Here is a 12,543-nt window from a genome sequence, read left to right as displayed (position 1 = left end):
AATAGTCTTAGAGTCCCAATGAATACCGGTAGTACAATATGCGCAGTCATCATAATGAACTCAGATGGAGAGCCAAGGATAAATTTATAAGAAAGAAAAGGGACCGAAGAATTACAAGTTACGCTGTAATGTCCACTAACACCACCAGTGCGCATCCAATATGTGTTAGAGCTGCTAGCCAGTCAGGTTTAGGACGTCAGTACCGTCGGTCAGTGTTGTGCAATGTTATCGCATGAGCTGATTGTTTAGTAACTGGTGGTGTTAGTGGACATTACAGCGTAACTTGTAGTTCCTTGGTCCTTTTTCTTTCTTATAAATTCATCATAATGACTGCACATGTTATACTACATCCCACGACAACAAGCTAAGTCCCATGACAACAAAGAATGCCGACTGTTACAGGACGATGACGAGACCAGTTAAAGGGAAACTGAACGCCAAAAATAAGTATGGCTTATCCGAAGGGGAATTGGGCACTGATTCCGATGAGCTATGTCTCGAGCCGATCAGAGAAGAGGAACTGTGTCAAATTTCATAAATAACACCTCCCATATTTGGAAATTGGCCTTGATGACGTGCGTACTGCTTAGCTGTCACCATGCTGTGCATGTTCAGCAGTGTAATTGAATGGAAGAAAACAATGACTTTGGTGTTTTGCAGCTCTGTTTCGTTCCCTGACGGTAACCAAATCTAGATGTAGGAATCTGTTGAGCAGGAGAGTGACACATGTCTTCCCGAAGGCTGTCCAGGCTGCAGTGGTGATGAAGAAGACACGATCATCACCCCGAGATCGATCGTAGCGAATTGGAAAACTCATGGTGAATTTGCTTCCACTCCAAGGCAATGTCGAGGTATGAAGGGTGCTTGTACTGCCTTCCAAAGTGAAGTCTGAAGAGGAGATGAACATGGCTTTGCATAGCTGTTGTTCTATGCCAACTTACCTACTCTTGCTGGTACCGTAGTGGCATATTGCAAATTTCGTGGACGAACAACTCTAGTCACTAGTGGCTAGTGAGCAACACTAACAGGTGAGATTTTTCAATTCGACAAAAAATGTTTTTGTTTGAGAACTGACAGTGGCAGTCATTAGACTCAGTAGGTATCTTTGCTGCTTCTTTCCCTTCATTGGTAGGGTTGTGCTTGAATAATACAAGTGCTTGAAGTAAAATAAAATAAATAGAACATGTGGAACATAAATCTAATCAAGCATCAGTACATGTATTGCGAAGTTCAACTTCAAAGCACATGAAATCACAATGATCACGAAGTTTATGTAATCAGGAGTACACCCTGTGTTCAACGAACACATACACACATGCTGTATTGCACACACACATGTACACATGTGCGTGCACCCCCATCCCATCCCACAGACACACGCATGCAGCGCGCACATCCATACACATGTGCGTGTACCCCCCCCCCCCCACACACACACACATTCCTACCCATACACATGTGCGCCCCCCCCCCCCCACACACGTGTGCACATACAGATACACAAACACACACGCACGAACACACACACACACAAGATACGTGTAAGTGTACATGGTCTTCCTGGTGCAGATGCTGAGCCAGCACAATGGAAAATACCTCCATCAAGATGCTTGATCAAGTGTTGTGATAATGGCACTGTTTGTTTGTTTTTACAAAGAAGTGTGGGAAAGATTACAATGCATTATAATTCATAATAATTTATTTATTGTTCTTTGCCTTGTACTGTGCAGACCAGAATGCTTCGTTATCAACTCCTGGCTTTCCATCGGCATGGTGTTCAGCTGCAGCGGCATCTGGTCCGGGGAGTTCAAGTTGCTGGATGGCTGCACTGACACAGGATGGGTTTGCGTTGGCAATGCGATACGGCAGTCATCCCACAATCACGAGCTACATGTTTATGTAATTTATATTGTCGCTTGTCCAGCAACGTCAAGGCTCTGCATGTAAACACAGGAGAACACCATAATACTACTCAGGGGATAATAATTTTGGATATCAATTTCGTGACAATTATTAGATTCACACAATATTCACAACGTATGCAACACAATGCTGTCTATTGACACTACTTCAAACTGAAGTGCTCACTACTCCTCTCCCGTTTTTATCTCCCTCTACCTTATGAATACTCTGCATTACTGGTTTCGTTTCTACCCTTTCCATTGCTGCCAGCTCCCAGTCTTTTTCAATGCACAGCACCACCTTGACAGTCATTTTTGTGATTTGATGTACACATACTTTGAAGTTCAAATTCGAATTACCTGATCAGATTTTTGTTCCACATTTTCTATTTATTTTTACTTCAAGCACAACCCTACCGATGAAGGGAAAGAAGCAGCAGAGAGACACCTACTGAGTCTAATGACCGCCACTGTCAGTTCTCAAACAAAAACAATTTTTGTCGAATTGAAAAATCTCACCTGTTAGTGTTGCTCACTAGCCACTAGTGACTAGAGTTGTTCGTCCACGAAATTTGCAATATGCCACTACGGTACCAGCAAGAGTAGGTAAGTTGGCATAGAACAACAGCTATGCAAAGCCATGTTCATCTCCTCTTCAGACTTCACTTTGGAAGGCAGTACAAGCACCCTTCATACCTCGACATTGCCTTGGAGTGGAAGCAAATTCACCATGAGTTTTCCAATTCGCTACGATCGATCTCGGGGTGATGATCGTGTCTTCTTCATCACCACTGCAGCCTGGACAGCCTTCGGGAAGACATGTGTCACTCTCCTGCTCAACAGATTCCTACATCTAGATTTGGTTACCGTCAGGGAACGAAACAGAGCTGCAAAACACCAAAGTCATTGTTTTCTTCCATTCAATTACACTGCTGAACATGCACAGCATGGTGACAGCTAAGCAGTACGCACGTCATCAAGGCCAATTTCCAAATATGGGAGGTGTTATTTATGAAATTTGACACAGTTCCTCTTCTCTGATCGGCTCGAGACATAGCTCATCGGAATCAGTGCCCAATTCTCCTTCGGATAAGACATACTTATTTTTGGCGTTCAGTTTCCCTTTAAAAACATGACAATGCGGTCTAACTACAATTCGAAGCAGCAAAGCAACAGACCACCCAACTTGGGTGGGTCAGCAATATCGGAGATAAAAAGGAAGGGGGGGGGGGACTTTGCGAAAACGAATTCATTATTGTACAAAACCGGACGCCAATATTTAACAGTACTCCTCATGCAGGACACTATTGTGGACGAGTTGACTACACTAACAAGTAGATGTAGTTCCACACGACGTACGTTTCGCCGTGTTGTTCGTGACGGCTCATCAGGTGCACATTTCCGCTGCGCTCACCTTCCCCTCTTCGGTCCTACGTAACCATGAACCTTCCAAGTTGGAAGGCTGTTGGTTTGCGCAAAGGAGGTGTGTTAGAGCTACTTCAAGTACATAGGTCCCAGGTGGCTGAATGTCTCAGTAGCTTGTCAGTTTTGTGCCCTATTATCGCACTTTCTGACTGTATTTATCATCTTGTTACAGTCGTGGATAGTTGCTGCATAGCTCGTTCCCATGTGTTTATTCTGTTTTAGCCCCATCCCTCACACAAACAAGTCAACAACGAGGCATCTTTGGATTGAGGAGTGCTGGTCTCGAAACAACTGGTTTGAAGCTCAAAGTAGAGCTGCTGTTAGCTCAGAGTAGAGCTGCTGTTAGCTCAGAGCAGAACTGCTGTTAGCTCAAAGTAGAGCTGCTGTTAGCTCAAAGTAGAGCTGCGGTTAGCTCAACGTAGAGCTGCTGTTAGCTCAAAGTAGAGCTGCGATTAGCTCAAAGTAGAGCTGCTGTTAGCTCAAAGTAGAGCTGCTGTTAGCTCGAAGTAGAGCTGCTGTTAGCTCAAGGTAGAGCTGCTGTTAGCTCAAAGTAGAGCTGCTGTTAGCTCAAAGTAGAGCTGCGGTTAGCTCGAAGTAGAGCTGCTGTTAGCTCAAAGTAGAGCTGCTGTTAGCTCAAAGTAGAGCTGCGGTTAGCTCGAAGTAGAGCTGCTGTTAGCTCAAGGTAGAGCTGCTGTTAGCTCAAAGTAGAGCTGCTGTTAGCTCAACGTAGAGCTGCAATGCTAAATGGATGTAATATAGCGCAAGGCAGAGCCGCAGCAAATAGCTAGATAACACCAGTTGTGAGAGTGGATCCGATTAGTGGGTACGATAATTATGATGGTGTGAATAAGTTGGATAGGGAGGGATGGTGGGAAACGAAACACTGCTGAAGCACGATCCGTTGTCTGGAAGAGCACAACAGGGCAAGCAAGATTTGTTTTTCTTTTCCGCAAAATGGGCTGGTGCCATTTGTGATTACGCAGCAAAACAAAGCGCATGACGTCAGTCTTGAATGCAGTACAAAGCAATGCAGTGCAGTGTGTGCGCTAGTTCGGATTGTTGCTAACAAGTACTAGCACAGCTAGTACACCATTAAATTTATTACTGGCTCAGTATCCGAGTTAAAAAGTGCTAAACCGTAAATATTTAGCCGGCACGTTAAGTCCCATTTCCACAGGTATAGATTCCATCCTCGAGGTTTTCTCACTTCCTGATTACCCCCCCCCCCTTCTTTACCAGTACCCTTTTCGCTTGCTTCTACTCAGACTTCTAAATTAACCTCTTCACATTAATCTTTTTATCTTAATTATTTTCTTCATTTTAAAAATTGCACCCTATTGTACACGTACACGTATATATATTCTCGGAGACCCCCTTGATTTAGGCTTCGGTCTTTGGGGAATCCCTCAAATAAAAATAAAAATAAAACGTTTAAAATCACTTTGTACTAGTTTGTAGTAAAAATGTTATGTGTTTACTGTCTATGCAAAGTCATGTACTAGTTAGGGTCCAGCGGATAATGCCGGCATTATATTCGGCATTATACGACTATCCGAGCATCAGAGCATTATGGAGCATTAGAAAGGAGAAAAACGAGCATTATGTGAGGTTTGAGCGGCATAACGAGTTTCACAGTGGATAATATGGCGATATCGGGAAACCCCAGGTTTTTGGCAACAATCGGCTACAATCATGATCATGAGATGTTGTCTGATGATTGGTTTTTGCCATGAAGCTCTGAGTAACAACGAAACAGCCCTATTTTACTCCTTTTGTGTACCTCTTGCGTACTACGCTCCGCCCATTCCGGGCATTTGAGCACTATGCATTGTACCGGCGCATGACTTTGTGATTGTGTGGACACGTAACAACTTTAGCACTAACGCTACATTAAACTATTGCTACATAAAAACGTTATAATTGTAGCTATGTGGTCAGGTAAATGTATACAAGCCATTTGTGAAGCATGCCCAACTGAGGCCGAGGCAGTTCAAGTACTTTTAAGTGACACAAACCCGGAAAAATTATTTACGAGGTTTCTTTTATTTCTACTTCGAAGTAGAATAATGGAGAGCTATGGAGGAGACATACGCGAAGTGAATATCAAACAGACGAAAAAACGTTTTCTAACTTAGTTGTGGCAGAGGCTCTGGCGATAGCATCTCTAGCGATACTGAAGTAGACACTGATACATTGCTAAATTTGGACCAGGATGAAGGAGCGGCTATAAACAGAAAGAGCTCGTTCCAAAAGAACTGCCTTTCCCGAGTCCAGCTCAGGAGGCTCGAAAAGAAGTAGAATTTCTCATGGACTCAGTGCCAAGTCGATTGCTCAGCAGCGCCTGTCTTACTTTCCTGATGAAGCACGTACAGTTAGTTGTGGCCGGTTGTAATGCCAGGCCTACAGTCAAATGCTATCAGAAAGGAAGAGTATTGGGGCAAGCCATACGTCTACACACCATCTCAAGGAGAAGATGAGAGCGCAAGCAAAGGATGTAGAGTGGCAAAATAACTTCTGACCACGTGTTTTCAGGATTTCCGCAAATGGGAGAGCTCTCCATCTGAGATCGGATCTCAGGAGCTGGCCTCAAGTCTGGTGTTTCAGATGAAGACATTATTCACAGAGTGGACGCAGTGACAGCTTGTCTGCAGGCAGGAATACTATTTGCCAAGATTAACTTCATCCACAATGTATGACTACCTGCAATATTGGTTTCATCTCTCACTACATGGAAAATTAGGGGAGGAATTTGATACACCGACTCATGATTCTGCCCCAACCCTGCATCAAAGTTGGAATGGATAGCAATCAATGGAGATGCGATCATGTCTTATAGTGCTAAGAAGTAGTGGAGCTCGTGAGAGATAAGGTGGCAACTTCAGATGCAGATCGACAATATGCATAATTTCCTGGACGTTTGACAATGTGCAGACTTTCTTCCATTTTTGTCCCAAACCAAGAGCACATTACCCCTTGCTGAAGCATTATAATCAGCATTTTAAGGCAGTTTTTGGAGCATTATGGTTAGCATTATACGAACATTTTCGGAGCATTATCCGCTGGACCCTAGTACTGGTCCAATGCATGGTGTTCAGACAGTTCTCCAGCTGCATGCATTTCAGACACGACAAGGGTTGCACCTCCCGATGTACAGTGTGTGCCGATTGTAGCCCAACACCTGGGATTTCCTGATAGTGGTGCAGTATCCACTATGAAACTTGTACTGCCGCTCACACCTCACGAAATGTTTTCTTCCTTTCCAATGCTCCACAATGCTGTGATGCTCGGGTACCGGCAGACTCATGATCCGAACATCCGAGATTATCCGCTGGACACTGCACGTAACCAGGGTCACCGCCGTGTACAGCTGTTAACTATACACTGTACTGTCGTGGACATGTAAATCCGGTCAGACGTCTAGCGGCCCCAGGGCGCTGGCCATGCAACCGTGGATAAGCGGTACAAACATGCATTACATGTATGCGCTGCAGCGTGCTGGTCGAATCGGATCAACATGTGCACTGCACACAGCGTTCTGCACGCGCTGAGGGTGCCGGCCCCGGTCAATCGACCGGATTTCCAGATGTAGCGCGGTCATGCACACAAAACGTTGTACATAATTATGGTGGTAAACACGCACCTGGCAATATGGCGGTAAAAACACGCCAGCCATTAATTAAACAACAGGAAGAAAGGATATAAATGGCTGTAAAAACAGTTATATTGTCGACAGATCTCCTGTGTACCGGTTTTGTGGCACAATGATTATAGCCATTTGTCGTCTCCATTCTTGTGCAATCATGCATACATGTGCATGTATGTTGGTTGGTTCTCTTCATGTTATTGTGACCTATTTCATAGATGTTGGTTGCCTTGTTGCTTTCTCTCCCCTCTCCTCTCACCCAAGCCATTCTGCATAAGCGAAGCTGTGGACGCAGCATACTGCTGCTACACTTCAACGCGGGAATGCGTATAATCACAATAATAAATACAGCCTAATGTCGAGCCAGACGCGCCTCACCGGACTTCCATGTCCGTTGTACGTGACTAGTACTGGTTGCCATGGTTCTCGGCTGCTTTCCTTGCCATGCCCGGGCTGCCGTTAGGCTCCGGCGGATTATGCTCGCGAAATCATGGAATTATGCTTTCATGGATTATCGCATTATGCTCATAAAATCCTCATGTATGTATTATGCTTTGGCACCGGGGATATTTTATTCACTTTGTTGTACTTATGGAGCCTCGAAGTTCGGAAAATTGTGCCTTCTTTCGTGCTTGCAAGTTGCAAGTGGCCATAAGTACAACAACATACATGAGTATCCCCACACCAAGGTGTCCATATGGCCATGCATGTTAGAGATCAACATGAAAAAGAAAAAAACATTACTTCCATCTTCTATTCATTCCTTGATTTCTTTTGTACTTCAGCAAAAATATTATTTCATTGCCAAATTAGTTTGAGTTACCTTTGAAGATCATGTTCAGCTGTCTTCGTAATCATCATATTCGTTCAACCGATGTCACCCTCGCCCTGCGAATATTTTTTTTAATTTATTTCTTACTAGAGCCACGTAAACCCGTCATGTGTGAGCCATGAATAAGGGGAGTGGTGGCGTGGTCTGGGATGCTCTGCCGACCTTGGGTCTCGGCTTCATCACAACCAGGCGCGCCAATAGCAGAGAGAGAAAGAGAGGGAGAGGGAGAGAGAGAGAGAGAGAGAGAGAGAGAGAGAGAGAGAGAGAGAGAGAGAGAGAGAGAGAGACATAGACAGAGAGAGAGAGATAGAGATAGAGATAGAGAGAGAGAGAGAGAGAGAGAGAGAGAGAGAGAGAGATCGAGAGAGTGAGAGAGAGAGAGAGAGAGAGAGAGAGAGAGAGAGAGAGAGAGAGAGAGAGAGAGAGAGAGAGAGAGAGAGAGAGAGAGAGAGAGAGAGAGAGAGAGAGAGAGAGAGAGAGAGAGAGAGGTAGATAGAGAGAGAGAGAGAGAGAGAGTGAGAGAGGAGAGAGAGGAGAGAGAGAGAGGAGAGAGAGATAGAGAGAGAGAGCGGGGAGGGTTGGGGAGCAAGAGAACTAAATAAGAGAACTAAATAAAGTATAATAAAAAAAATGAGAGAGAGAGAGAGAGGGAAAGAGAGAGAGAGCGAGCGGGGAGGGTTGGGGGCAAAGAGAGGGGGAGAGAACTAAATAAAGTATAATTATATAATGCGTAAAGGGTGCACATTCAGATCCAGAGAAAAGAGTAAGCAGGGCACGAGGCGTATGGCAATATGCAGCAGTGTGTGGGCAGATGTGCATACATCTTACAAAGTGTCAGTGGCCCAGTGCCATTGCTGGGCACGGAGGTGCCAGAAGACAGACACTTTGAAACTTTGCAGCCGTTTCCGGTCAGGTGGCTGGCTGAGGACGGTGGGTGGCAGGGCATTCCATACAGGGACAGCACAGGCGGTGAAAGCTCTAGGGCAACTTTTCCGGCTATTGACAGGTAGCCCTGTCTCAAGCTGGTAGTTATGCATGTCGAGACGGACGAGAGAGAGACGAGTGGGTCGAACATGGGCTGGTCGGGGGGCTTGAGAGGGAGGCAAGAGCTGACGAAGTGGGCTGGTAAGATTGGAGCACAGTAGTTTGTAAATGTAGGTACACGCAGCTACCATGCGCCGGATAGACAGGCTTTGCAGCATTGCGCCGGGGCCAATCAAGTGGAGGGCTGAGCGTTGCGTCTGGTCAAGTCGCTGCAAGTGACAATCTGCTGCGCCCATCCAGACCAATGGGCAGTACTCCATTACTGGGCGTACAAACCCACGGTACACTGTAGCTCGGCTGCGAGAATCCAGGAGGGGCGAGGCCTTCCCCAGGAGCCCGAGACGCTGACGTGCTCTGATGGCGATGGTACGGAGGTGGTTGCGGTGGGAAAGTTGGCTGTCCAAGGTTACCCCAAGAAGCTTGAGGTTACTCTCTCCATTCAGGGGGACACCCGCAAACTGTACTGCTGGGAGGTCCCAGGCGGGGCGGTGATGGTCAATAGTCATGGCCTGGGACTTGGCTGGCCCGAACGCAATTCTCCAGCTGGTGCCCCAATTCACAAGGGCATCGAGAGCATTTTGCAGGACTGTCGAGCTGTGGTCAATGGTATCCATGGTGGACAGGCACTGAAACAGCGTTGTGTCGTCGGCATAAGCGGCCAGATCTACACCTGGTGGAAGGTGGTCATCGGCATCGTTCGTGTAGAGGAGGAACAGTGTTGGTCCCAACAAGCTACCTTGCGGAACACCGGCTGTGATGCGGTGTGGGCTGGACGACTGCCCACCAACGACAACACTCAGGCGCCTGTCCAGCAGGTAGTCCCCCAACCATGCAAGGAGCATGCCGGATACACCGTACCGCTGGGCTTTGTGGATCACACCTGGGTGGGAGACTCGATCGAACGCTCCAGCAATATCCACAGCAACAACCCGCACAGCTCCGCCCCCTGCAGCCACGGTACTCCAACGATGGTGTAGTATAATCAGCTCATCTCTCCCGTAGCTCCACTTCTCCTTCCATCATGACCGAACATCAACTATACAATTTAGAGCAATATCCATAGCCTGCAGTCATATCATGGCTGCTAAAATCCAGAGGTCATGACTTCGTAACATGCATAATGTACAAATGTAATGTACATGTACATGTACACGGAGTTAGGCGGACTTCCCGCCACTATCTCGGCCGCCCTGGATACCTGATGATGTGATGAAGGCTGATTCACTCGCATCTTCTGCTACATGATTGTACTGTGTCAGTGTGAGAAAGAACTGTTACTTTGAAGAAGACGAGTTCGAGCATACAATGCTGTATTGCCATGATTTCTACCCTGATTTTCATTGAAAACACTATCTGCATGACCTCCGAACCCTTTAGTGGCTTTACCATGCAGACCACCAGCACTGATCAGGTGCATTGTACACAATTGTATAGCCTACATACTAGAACTGTGGTAGAATCGTGTAGTTATCCTCCTACCTCCGAGAGGATGCCAAATTATGCTCCAAATTTTCAACCACCAAATTATGCCAATAATTATGCCGGCGGGCGCCGGTGCCTAGCTGCCGTCTGATTATTGTGTGATAGAGCGTCCTTGGCGTGCATGCTACAGGACTGAATGTCGCCTTCACTCCAGGACCATGATCCAGTCTCGCCTGGCTAGGCGTACCTGAGCTGTGCCAATCGTGGTTATCACGTGCTGCGAAAGCGCTAGGCGTCTCGAGCTAGTCGTTGGGTACGGGAGGTTGTGTTCGTAGAACTAGAACTATTTACTTGTAGAAGCGTCTCCAGCGCCATCCGGGTGCTTCAACCGTGCGGCGGCAAGAGAGACGCGATCAGCAATACTAGAGTGTTGGACGATTGACAACGGTTGCCATTGACAGCATGATATCAGCTGTCCAACATTCACAGTTTGCCTATCGAGTATCGTACATGGACTCCACTGTGTTTGTACATCTCCCTCGCTGGCTAAGTAATATTAGTTCAGTTCAGAGAGGCTTCCCCTTCCACTAGGGGATTTGCGGGAATACAGTGCTACATAATGACCGTAGCGGTGTTTTTTTTGGGTTGTGACACAGTCTTTTACAAAAACCATGTGACAATCATTATGAAATCGCGGATTTTCGCGCGGCGGTGGGATCCTCCTGGTTTTCACAAGCTGACTCAGAGATCAGCGGGGCGGGCCCTGGTCATGTTGTTATCATGGGTACCATGCCCATGGTTATCAGAAACCGACTCTCACTCGTGTGAAGTGGCTACACTCTCGCAGAGCCTCAGAACGCTTGCCGAAGACGGACTCCGGCCCGAGTTAAAATACATGTGACCAGCAGTGGACCATTTTATGCAGTGACTCCCTGGCCCTATCGACTCGTCTGTTACTCTGGAGTCTGGGTTATAGAGAGAAGTGAAGTGAAAAATAGTTTGTCTTGCCTCTTGCTAATGCTAGTCTTGGTGTTACACCCGGCACTAGCACTTCGTAGGTCTGCCTTCGAACTTCACGCCATCGAGACTTCAAGTCTTGGTGAATTTACACAAGGGCCCAGTGTATCTCAGTCCGTGTCTGTATAGTTCACTGTCATACACACGGCCGGTGACGGGCGATGCGCTCCAGCATGAGTGCGGCAAGAAAGATAGATCAGTGACAGTGTTGGTCCTTGAATGAGTGAATGAGGAAGTCATTTCTCTACTAACGCAAACCAACGTCTCGGCCGGCGGTCTGAAAATCTTCAAGTGCAGCGCCACCCTAGCCTAGGTAGAGATCAAGAGCGGGCGCAGCATTCCGACCATTCAGACTACAGTCATTCTGATTCAGGGTTTCCTCTGCCGGCACGCTGCTACTGTGCTAGCGTGCTGCGATCCCGTCGTCCGGTCTACCGTGTGCAGTGATTCCGCATGCTGCGATCCCGTCGTCCGGTTTACCGTGTGCAGTGATTCTGCAAGGCAACAGCGATACTTTGCGGTGGGGAATCCGAGCGAAAAGGGCTGCTAGGTAAGTGCGCGCCGTTGCATATGAGCTCAGTGCAAGGGAATATTATTTTTGGATACAGAAGTGATTGCATTGTTATGTACTCGGCTGCGCTTGTGGATAGTCAGCCCCGACTCTGGCCTTGCGAAGTAAAATAAAACTCAACAACACCCACTCAATAGGTGTTTTGTTCTCTCAATCCTCAACTTCTGTGTTCTAGTCGTGTCTTCGTCCTCCCTGTAATTTATTCATCTTTCTCGGCTCTGGTCTTGAGCGGAGTTTGTAGAATTTTCGTAAAAAAAATCCTATAGAGGACCTGCATAGTTGAGAGGTTCTGCTATACGTGAAACCTCTGAGTGAACGTAGAGAAATCACGTAGAGAGCAGGTGCCTGGGTTAGAGCCTACGGCTTCGCGAATTTTGGGTCCAGATTTCTACGCGTAGATGAGTTACGTTGCGACACACGCAAAGAAAATACGTATAGGGATCTGCTGGGTATCATTCAAATGCAGGCAGAAAACTGCCCAATATGGAAGGGGAAAATCCCAGTACACACGATTTCTCTACGTCAACAATAGACAACATAGAGCAGAACAGGTTCTCTTTACGTTACGGGAACGTGAAGAGCGTTTCCGGGATTCTTCGCGTTGCGTTCCCGTAACGTAGAGCAGAACATGTCTAATGTTCTTGAAGCACACGACCGTACGTCGATGCTCAGTCAGTGCGGCTCAATG

Source organism: Sycon ciliatum, chromosome 6 (genome assembly GCF_964019385.1).
Source record: "Sycon ciliatum chromosome 6, ocSycCili1.1, whole genome shotgun sequence".
Taxonomy (NCBI): domain Eukaryota; kingdom Metazoa; phylum Porifera; class Calcarea; order Leucosolenida; family Sycettidae; genus Sycon; species Sycon ciliatum.
Note: the sequence above shows the minus strand (reverse complement) of the source record.